Here is an 11,317-nt window from a genome sequence, read left to right on the forward strand (position 1 = left end):
TCAATATTTTCGTTTTGGTACTTAGCACGGATTTTATATTCAGTCTACAATTTATCGACCGATACATAAATAATTAAGAAATCTGTTCTTAACCCCGATGGAAACATTAGCAAATTGACATCTCTGCTTCTTACTACTGCTGTTTCACTTAACTTTGTCAAAACGTAGATGGACACAGGTTTTGTACGGTAATATCATATCCTTAAAGATGTTTTGCTCAGGCCGGTCCAGCCCCAAAATGTGGGGGGGGGGGTTGCGGCAGAAGTTAGGGGGGCCCAATCCAACCATGTTATAGTTCATTTACAAGCCTATCGTGAAAATTCTAGGGGACGCATTAAAAAATTATAGGGGGCGGTCTCCTTATACCCCTTATGGATACAGATCTGGGTCTGCTTCTACCCCGCATTTCGAGCGTGAGCTCCGATGAATCACGATAACTCATTATTACTATTGGGCAGCGGTGGCTGAATGGTAGAGCGTTCACCTCTGGTACATGGAATCCTTCACTGTTAAAAATGATTTATTCAAAAATGAATACATTTTACTACTCAAAAAAAAATTGAGTAAATTTGTCTCAATTTTGAGGAGAAAATAACTCAAAAAATGAGAATGAGGAAATTTAGTTGCATATTTGAGTCAGAGACTGGTTCTCAAAAACGAGTAATAATGTAGTCTTAAAAAATATTGTTTTATGACATAGATATATAATGGAATATCGTGAGATATAAAAGACAGTTTGCAAATGCAAGACTATGGAAAACAAGTACGAACAAGCTAACATAAGAGCACAAAAGTCCTTTATAATCCTGAACTATATGTTCTCATTCTGGCTGATGGAGGAACTACTTAGCGGATGGATAAAGAGAAAGATGGATGGATGGAAAACATGGAGGCATTGTTTACTAATTAGAGAAGATTACGCAGGTAAGTACTGCTAGCAACATGAATTTAGTTTTATAAGCGTGAATGCAACATTGTTTGTGTACGAACATTGTAATCGATTGGCGGTTAATCACGACAAAGCATTATTTTCCTTCGAAAATCATGAGTAATGCTTCTAGGTACTGGTTCCCAGATTGAATGCCCGGAAGCCTCACTCTATGCTTCTGGGCATTCTATATCTTAGACAAAGTTACTGTGTTAATGATATGCGACTTTCCAATATATTCAGTAAATTGATTACTTTTTTTTTTTTTTTTTTTGTGAATTAGGGCGTGCAGGTTTACTTTTGGCGCTGCACTCTAACTAACTGTTGGAAAAATACAATTCTTTTAATAATTTCCTTCATATTGTCCCCTAAAAGATTTGTAGTGGGTGACATGAAAAAAACTCCCTTGCGGGAAGGTTCTAGATTACTGGTCCCCTATGTAGGTTAGTAGCTGGGTTGGTTTCTTTCTCTACTAAAGTTTATACATTTAATCTACACAGCATTGCTGAGCGAGCGTTAGCGAGTGAAGGCGGGTTAGAGCCCCGCAGGGCACGTTGTTTTCTGTCTTTATTATTGCTCAATGGGAAGGGGGACCAGTAATCTAGAACCTTGCCCTCACTTGCAGGCCCGTATCCGCGCGGGGGGTCTAGGGGGTCGGGCTCCTAAATTTTTACTGCCTGCCTAAAATGTTCACGGTAGGCTTGCAAATGCAGGGGTGCCCACAAGGGGGGGATATGACGCAAACTGCGTCATTGAAATATTTGGGGGGGGGGGTAAAATCTATATAAATATGTTTGAGGGGGTGTAAAATTAATCGAAAAGTTTTTTTCATGGAAGAACACCTACGGATAGACAATTGAGGGGGATTGCGTCAAGGACATGAGGGGGGTGGGCACCACTGGCAAATGAACTATAATATGGTTGGATTTCCCCCTCCCCTACATTTTTGGGCTGGCTACCGGCCTGCTCACTTGCACAGATAAAATTTCAAGGGACCACCAGAAGTATTAGTTGAAAAATTGCAATTCCTTTACGATTGCCATATAAATATGGATTCCGTATCTGTTGCATAAAAGCTACAATGTAAAAAAAAAAAAAAAAAAAAAGGCATTACTCGAGCAGACTGTTTTATCAAGTTTTGACACATTTCTTACATTCTCAGGTTAGGTTAATTTTTTTTATTATTATTTTTTTTAGCAGCACTAAATAACAAGCTCCAGTACTACATACAGATTAACTTCAGAAGGGCTCGATGTAAATACAGTGTGGACGTATGGCATAAACACGAACAAACTTGTGCTAGGTGGCAATAAAAGCATGAATGCTATCTAACCGAGTCAGTGCAGGACGAACCTGGTGGCACTGTTCGTAGGTTTCTTTAAGAAAGTTTCCCTCGACTGACACAAACTTTTCACTTTATCAAATTGTCCGTTGTTTGTTGAGTGTCCAATACTTATGACAGAAGTTATGTAATAATTTTAATTTAGCTATATTAAGGGAACTACCATCAGTGGCGTCATTTAGGGGGCAGGGAGGGGTAATTGCACCCCCTGAGATTGAGATTTATATAGATTTTTTGAGTAGAATAGTAGTCAGTGAAAAACGCAAACTTTTCTTATATCAAGGGGTTTTGCCCTCCCACAAGCAAAATCTGAAATGACGCTTCTGCTACCAACCACATTTGTTTATTCATTTACTTTTTCCTTCTATTTTTACGTTTACGTTTTTTTTTTCAAAAGTGTACACACAGCCAACAAAATGAAATATAGTGAAATCTTTCAGTTTAACATCCCATGATTATGCCTTTAGGTTAAGGGAGACGATGATTAAAGCAAGTGAATGATGATGGAAGAATGAGAAAGTGGGAGGAAACGGGAGTACCTCGACAAAATCCACGAACACAATGTTGTTTATCACAAGCTTGCTTGGGTGAAAATCGTACCAAGGAAACCATGCACCTGAGGTAAGCGCTCCCCACTGAGCCACCGTGCACCCCACTAGCTAACAATGGGTGCAAATTATGCTACTTGCAGCACACACAAACGATTGCAATTGTATTGGTTTATTTCTGAATAACAAAGAACAATTTAAGTAGTGATGTTCGTTAACAAGAGTCTAATTGCTACTTCACATTATTCATGTATGCGCATTTCTAACATTGCAGTAAAACATTATGACAATGAACTACTTTTGAACTTCATGACTAGAAAAAGGTAAAATATATTATTTAATAGAATATATTTGTATAACAATTAAATCTTTATATTTCAGATGGATGCTGAATTTAAAAATTTGTTCGGCGCGACAGAGTCTGTTTTCAATGTCATCTGTTTGGCAGTGATAATTTTCTTTAAGGTTTCGCTAGAGAAAGTTCTTGGTGAGTAAGATCAAGTTTTCGTGTATATTTATCATATTTCAGGTTGCATGTATAAATATGTACACAAGAGTCTATTTGTCATCAACACAACCCTACTTCTGGCAAAGCACCCATTTGTTTTTTTTTCTTTACATTATCTTTTTATAGTGTCTATTCACAAACATTGTTTTATTGTTATAATTCAATCGCAGCAAATAGTAGCTTTTATATGCTTTACTTTGAAAAGTAAAAATAAGTCAGTATTTTGAAACACGTAATACCTTTTAAATAAACGTACATGAACTCAAAATTGCACATCTTTGGCTTATTATCTTCACGTCTTAAGACAGTGATGGGCAAAGCATGGCCCGCGGATTAGATGTAGCTCCTTAAACGTTTCCACCCAGCCCACGACGTGATTCATTAGCTGACGAATATAACTTCACTTCTGAGAATCAGTGGATTATACTTCCAGCCAAATTATGAGAAATGTTTAAAAATACATTCACAATACCATTTATTACATTCCCCTTCATGAACTTTCGAGTATTAATAGAGCTTGGTTTTACAAGTGATACAATCACTGTTTTTTTTTAATTATATTGGCCCACCTATATTTTTTTCTGTTTTTCTTTAGCCTGCGGCCCAAAATGTTTCCCCATCATTGTGCTAAGGAATATAACAATTGTCTAGGGCTTTAGAAAGCAGTACACTTTAAGTAAAACCTTATTTCAACTCATGGAAGTAGTTTTTGAATAATTTAGTGTGATTTACATTGTACTTAAAAAAATATTTTGGCAGACAATAGCAATATCTACTAATTCCAAACATTATTATATACTGACTTAGTCATATTTTCTCTCTATAGATAGAAGGATGGTTTTAATTTGCATACTAATGGATGGTTCTAACGTCATCTGTATATGTAGCAGGGTTGGCAAAAACCATGGCTTTTATTGAAAAAACAAAAAAAAAACAAAACGGGTTTTTTGGTTTAAACCAGGTTTATTTGGTTTAAATAATTTGCTCTATATATTCATATCATATATATGGACAGAAATAAGTTTGTTTCGCCTTGATGTTATTATGAAACAGCCAGGTTATGCTGGAAGGGGTCACATAAAGCGGAATAAAAACTGCTTCTCGAGTTACATCCGAGAAAAATTGTCCTCCTTTTGAACTCGGAACCAGGACTAATTGGCCACAAATGCGATACGTCTGCCGACTCACTCACGAAGGAATCCTGATAAAAATACGTTGTACTGATCTTTACATGCTTCTTAATATAGCTCTCAAGAGTCATTTCAGAAGGACAAAAAGATAAACAGTTGCACAAGTGAAACCATTATACTGAATTACATATGGACAATTTCAAACTACTACGGAGTACAGAAGAATTAATTTAATTCAAGTTAGTTAACAACGACTTTTATTGGTCCAAATTAAAGAAATACAACGACTTAATTTGCATATCACAAAGATAGGAATTATTTGAGTCCACTTTGGCTCAGACTCATTTATACATAAATAGATATCGAAGATACTTCTCATTTCACTAAATGCCTCTCGTAAGGTCTGTATGACCCTCCTTCCCCCCCCCACACACACAAAGTACGGCATTTCGATGTATTTTATCAATAGTAAACAAAACAATATTTAGAATGTTTCTTTGATTGCAATTACATAACAATAATAACTACAAAAAAAAAATCACAAAACAAACATTTATAAACTTACATAAAAAAAAATTTGCTTTTGTAGTATAATCTTTTTGAGTAATGAATGAGGAATTTAGGTCTGAATATAATACGAATAATATACGGGAGTGAAACGTGATAACCCACAAATGTGTGTTCATCAAGATTTTACAAACACTTACACTTTTACGAACATTTTCGTTATTTGGTTTAAACCAGTTGGTTTTTTTGAAAAAAAAACCAGCTGCTTTAAACATTGGTTTAAACCAGCCAACCCTGATATGTAGTCATTAAGTTTCCTTTCTATGAATAAAGAATCTGTATTCTCAAGCAGTGGCGTAACTAACAGGCCCCCGGTATTTAAGTTTCGGAGTATAACTTTATAATGTTTGGATGTTAAAAGCCCTTTGCAGAGTTCCTCCGTGGCTAAGCGGTTAGCGTACGCGCTCTTGGCGCGGGAGACCCGGGTTCGATTCCCGGCGGGAGCTCATGTGGTTCGGATTCCACGTTAATCAGTAGGTCCACGTCTCACATAGCCTCGCTGCTGAAAGGGACGCTAAACTGAAATTCAACTCCATTCAAAAGCACCTTGCAGGTTTCATATTACTGCAAGAGTACTCTACTTAGAGGAAAAAGAAATCACGGAACCAGCTATAATAGATTTAGTGAATTCTACTCGGAAAAGGTATCGCCTTTTGTTGCAACAACTAACAAGTTTCCGATGAGTAGTGAAGAAACAATTTAGTGAAATTTTAACTTGGAATTAATTAGCCAATTATTTAGTCGTAGATAACTTCCTATGTTAGTAGTGTTCTGGATTTGTGTACTTCTTTGCAACTGTATCTCACTGTGCCTCTGACGAAGCCAATCCTGAGCGATCATTCAGTACACTAAAAGCCATCAAACTTTATATTCGTAGAACAAGGTCGAAGATGAAATTGAGCTCAGCCCCGTAACTTGGGCTTTTTCTTGGAAGACCAAACATTAATTAGACCTCCTAAAATATGTCAAGTTGAGGCCCCCTAGAATAATGATGGCATTTGAAGTGAAATCCTTACTAAACGTGTTCGATACTTCTTGGGGCGCCAGTTGATGGTTTACTAAAGTAAGATCCAGATTACATATATGCTACATCTTAAAGGAATGTATTTCGTTCAGATAGTGGGGCAGCAGAAACATCTTAAATTATTTGCAATGCTTTTGAAAATAGTACGGTGCTTCACAAGTTAACAAAATGAGACAATATGTTGAAAGTCTTACTAAATATATATTTTGTCTGGGGCTCTAATAGGACACATTTTACTGAATGAGGCTCTTAACACATTTTCGTTTCATTTTTTTTTTTCTGTTATGTGGTAAACCTTTTCCAAGCTTTATTTATAAGTTCCTGTTCATATCACATCATACAAAGCAACAAAGTTTTAACTCAAATGAATCCTATCAAACAACTGGAAACTTAATTGGGGGGGGGGGGGCAGTTTCTCCATTCCCCCGCAAAAGTTACGGCATTGGTTGAGCCCTTTGCCAATCCTGAGCACTGAAAGCGAAGAATGGCACCACGTTGATATTGAGAAAGTAGTCAGCGAATTACTCTCCGAAAAAAAAAAAAATACGCCGGTTTAGAAATATGTGAGCAAGTTCCACAAGTTTTGACGAGTTTTCATATGTTAGTTGTAATGTGAACGTTAGGAAACAAATTATTTCTGCTCTTGCCTTTGAGGTGAGCGGTCCCAGGTTTGACTCCTGGTGGGGACACTCGGCCGAAAGAGTGTAACAGCTTTTTCAGACCTGCCATCTTGAGTGAAGTCTTTCTTGGGTTTCGTTCATTCATACCATTCAAATGCCGGGATGGAGGTACCTAATATAATGGTCCCAGGCTGCTTCCTTCCTTTCCCAATCCTTTCTTCCTTCCCTTTCATCGTGCAGTGGGCTCGCTGAGGGACGTCATTCTTTATACGGGATGGGCTAACGTGGCCTTAGATGCCGACAGCCCAGAATCTAATTCCTAGAAATTATTTCTTTTAAGAAACTTTTTAGTCCCATGTAATTGCTTAATAATAATAATAATAATAATAATAATAATAATAATAATAATAATAATAATAATAATAATAATAATAATGTGCAATTTTTGTATATTAGCAAGTAGTGTCTGACTAGATGGAAAAATAACTCTACTACTGTATAAATTGTACGTGTGCCATGAACGTAGAAACAGGAAGAGCCCTTTTGACATTTTCGCGGATGGAGGGGGGCATGCATTCTTAGTTACGCTACTATTCTCAAAACATTCTAGTAATTTGTTTAACAATTGCTAAAAAAAAGTAGAAATCGAATAACGGTGAAATTTTATATAACTTAGAATTTGTGGTGTGATTCATTGTTTCTTTCTTTCTTTTCTTTTTTTTTTTTCGTCACACATAAGCAGAAATGACTAATTTTCAGGTTTATTGTTTCCTTGTCTTGCATAGATGAAACAGATCGAAATGTTTTTGGTTACCTTTCAATTTCCTTATTTTTATAATCTTATTTCAATTGATATTAATCCTTCCAGAACGTGACAACCCTACTATTATTGAGCTGAGCGAAGCGAAGCTCTTATACTCGGGTTAGCCGTTTGGTTGTCCACGAACTCCTCCTAGACCGTTTGGCCGATCTCAACCAAACTTAGCACGCTGATAGAGTATGTCGTGCTGAGTGATAACATAGGTCGAAATCAAAAATCCGATGTACCCTCAAGGAATAATGACCAAAAAACGCTTCCTCCTAGACCGTTTGGCCGATCTCAACCAAACTTAGCACGCTGATAGAGTATGTCGTGCTGAGTGAGAACATAGGTCGAAATAAAAAATCCGATGTACCATCGAGGAATAATGACCGAAAAACGCTTCCTCCTAGACCGTTTGGCCGATCTCAACCAAACTTAGCACGCTGATAGAGTGTCGTGCTGAGTGACAACATAGGTCGAAATCAAAAATCCGATGTACCATCGAGGAATAATGACCGAGAAACGCTTGCATAGACTTAACATGGGAAAAAAGTTTTCACGCGATTTTTTTGTCAACAATTAAAAATGACATTTATTATTGCATAATGGCCAGGAATGATTACGTAGTTTAAGCTCGCTCAGCTCATTTCATTGCAATCGGGTACATCCATTGCATTCCTAGTTATAAAGATCGCCACAGACGAGTCAGGTCTTAAGTCTTTCATTTGATGTTTATTAGGATCACGCAAGTGGGATATATATAATATTGTAATGTTAGTACCATAGGTGTTCATTTTACTCCGACCTCACTCACCTTCATTCTCACAGTGAATTGGCCCTCGCCCTCACCTTCGAAGAGAGTTGACCATCGCTCTCGCCTTCGTGTTGGGAATTTGTCCTCGCTCTAGCCCTGACAGTGACAGTTGGCCCTCGCCCTCGCTGTCCAAGCTTGTCATCGCCCTCGCGTCATTATGGTTGAGAGAGAATTTGAGGGTGAGGATGCCCTCGAGAGGGCCATCCTCGCAAGGGTAAACACCTCTGGCTTAGTACGTCCGTTACACCGCTCAATAACTCTTCAACAAAAGATAATTTTAAAATTGTTTTCTGCAATCAACAGCTAGATAATTATCTCGGAGGAGTTCGTTAATGGATGTGATCCACCTACTTGTAGTGATAGAAATAAACCATTTCCGGTTAACGTTGATCACTATAGAGCATAGAGAGTAATCTCACATTGTATATTTTTTAATCGATTAAGCGTCCCTAGAATATATTCCATTTCCACTCTAATCACTCTGCTAAAACACTAAATGGTAGATCTACTACAACTTCTGGTTTCAATATTAATTGAAGAAATATTGCGTAATTCTCTTTACTGTCTTTACCAGAGTCTATATTATCGTATTTCAATTGATACTAATTCAACTTAGAACGTAGCAACACTAATATTATTCGAGATATCGCCATACACGAACAAGATTTATAAGTATTTCATTTTATTTTTATTTCTATTGTCACTAATTACACAATCTCTTTGTTTCCAGGGAGATGAAGGCATAGACACATTTATAGCAAATGAAAAACTTCTGGGAGGATCTCGTGTCCATTGGCAGTCGACACAGACTGTTTTCCAACGAATGCATACATCTGTCATAGTACTTTGTAGGCCTATTCAGAGGGTTCATGTATCCTCATTGTCTTGTGTAAGTTGTTATAAAAATTGTGCTCATGTATAGACTTAGTTTATTATTTGACAAATAAAAAATACAATGTACAAACATATTTTCCTTTAATCAAAATGAAACAATACATTTAAGTTTGTTTGTTTGTTTGTTTGTTTGTTTGTTTGTGTGTGTATGTATGTATGTATGTATGTGTGTGTGTGTGTGTGTGTGTGTGTGTGTGTGTGTAACGTCGCATGAATATGTTTCAAGGCTAAAGGAGAAGAAAATGATAATGAAGTGATGCAATGAAGAAAGTAGGAGGAAACGAGAATACATCGAGAAAACCAGTGCACATAAAATTTGTCCACCATATCAGGTTACTTGTTTCAAACTACGCAAACCAACATAATAAGTTACAAGGAGCTTGTGTGTTGATTAAATTAAAATTCTCATCTATGCTATTTATGGAAACAACAGGTCTCAGCATAAAAATGTAACTTGCAGATTCAAAATTGAGTAAAAACGTACTTTAACAATTAGATTATATTAGTATTCAAAAATAGGAATGGGAGTATTTATTCTGCTGCGTTGCAGGCACAGGGAAAATTCCCCAAAATTACAAAGGTAGATGAATTTCACACTGCACTAACAAATTTATAGTAAGTACGCCTTCTACACATTAATATTGATGTTAGACATTTTCATCTTCAAAGCTGGGAAATAGAAGTAATTTTTGAAGTACTCGTATTTTTTCAAAAACTGATTTCTATTTTCCAACTTTTAAGAGGAAAATGTTTTAACTTCAATATTAATGTGTAGAAGGCGTACTTACTATAAATTGTCCAGTGCAGTGTGAGAGTAATCTTCCTTTCTAGTTGCAGGAAACCTTCCCTGTGTCAGCAAGGCAGCAGAATAAGTACTTTTTTCTCATTTTTGAATACTAATAAAATCTCATTTTTGAGTACTTTTTTACTCATTTTTTTAAAAAAAAAACCTTCTCATTTTTGAGAAGGGTTTTTCTCAAATTTGAGAGGAAATATTCTCAATTTTTGAGAAAGTGTGTTTCTCAATTTTGCGGCTATCTGAGCATTTCGAATACTTTTCTACTCAATTTTGAGTATACATGTTCTCAATTCTGAGGAGAGCATTACTAGTTTTTGAACAAAGAATTTCTCAATGTTGATTACATTCATCTCATTTTACGGTTAACTTTCTCATTTTTGAGCAAATGTGTTCTCGTTATTTTTGAGAAATAGCAGTTTCTCATTTTATTTAAGAATATTTTATCTCGCTTTTAAGAGAATTTTTACTCAAAAGTGAGTAAAATTTACTCAAATTTGAGTACATATTGTTCTTATATTTTGAACACCCACACTTTCTCACTTTTGAGAACAATGTATTCGGAGCTATTCTGAGAACACAATGTTCTCAAATTTGAGTCAATTTTACTCATTTTTAAGTAAGTATTTTTAACAGTGTTGGTTCCATCTCAACTCGCACCAAGTGAGCTTTGTGGTGAACAAACACCGTGTGCGTGTGTTTTCTCGGGGCTCTCCCGTTTCCTTCCACTTTCTTTATTCCCCGTTTCATTCATTTCGGTGGATGACGGGACAAACATGGGACGTAAAACTGAAGATTTCATTTAATTTTTTTTCATTATTACTATTATTTCCTTTTAATAAGTAAATCCTGGTTAATTGCTAATCCTACTTTCGTTTTTTCGCAAATTCTAGCGTTTACTGTATATACCTGATATATTTACCTGCCAGAAGATAGTCAAGTACGTATAGCAACTGTAGGGCCAAAATTTTGTAATTCTTGGTCTATTTGTTGCAAGCACTAAAGCAAGCGAGAAACCATATCATTACGAAGTGAGACTTTCAAAGTGTTCATTCCAGTATAGTCCTTGGCTGAATATAGACATCACGGTGCCATACATAGCTCGTTTAACATTCAACCAAGCTCAGTATTATGAAATTGTTTGTTCTTTATACTATACATTGACGTATGATATATTAAAGATAATAATGACTCGTAACAAATAGTGTGTCATTAAATATTAAAATTACCTATATCACGCAAAACTATTTTGCTTTTTATTTCTCTGCTTATGAGTAGAAATGCAAAACAAACTTTGATAATTTCAACAGATATAGAATGACGAAAATCATATAGTGTTGTATA

The 11,317-nt window shown here is 36.1% G+C and overlaps 1 long non-coding RNA gene across 1 annotated transcript; it reads left to right on the top strand.

Annotated features, from left to right (window-relative positions):
• The first annotated feature begins 596 nt into the window (after positions 1–596).
• On the top strand, positions 597–9,207 carry LOC145667458 (uncharacterized). Its single transcript, XR_014127891.1, has 3 exons — positions 597–924; positions 3,200–3,305; positions 9,014–9,207. It is a non-coding gene; the product is annotated as an uncharacterized LOC145667458 (long non-coding RNA).
• Positions 9,208–11,317: the final 2,110 nt, after the last annotated feature.

The sequence above is a fragment of the Thermobia domestica genome, chromosome 13 (assembly GCF_964235325.1).
Source record: "Thermobia domestica chromosome 13, izTheDome1.hap1.1, whole genome shotgun sequence".
NCBI classification, from domain to species: domain Eukaryota; kingdom Metazoa; phylum Arthropoda; class Insecta; order Zygentoma; family Lepismatidae; genus Thermobia; species Thermobia domestica.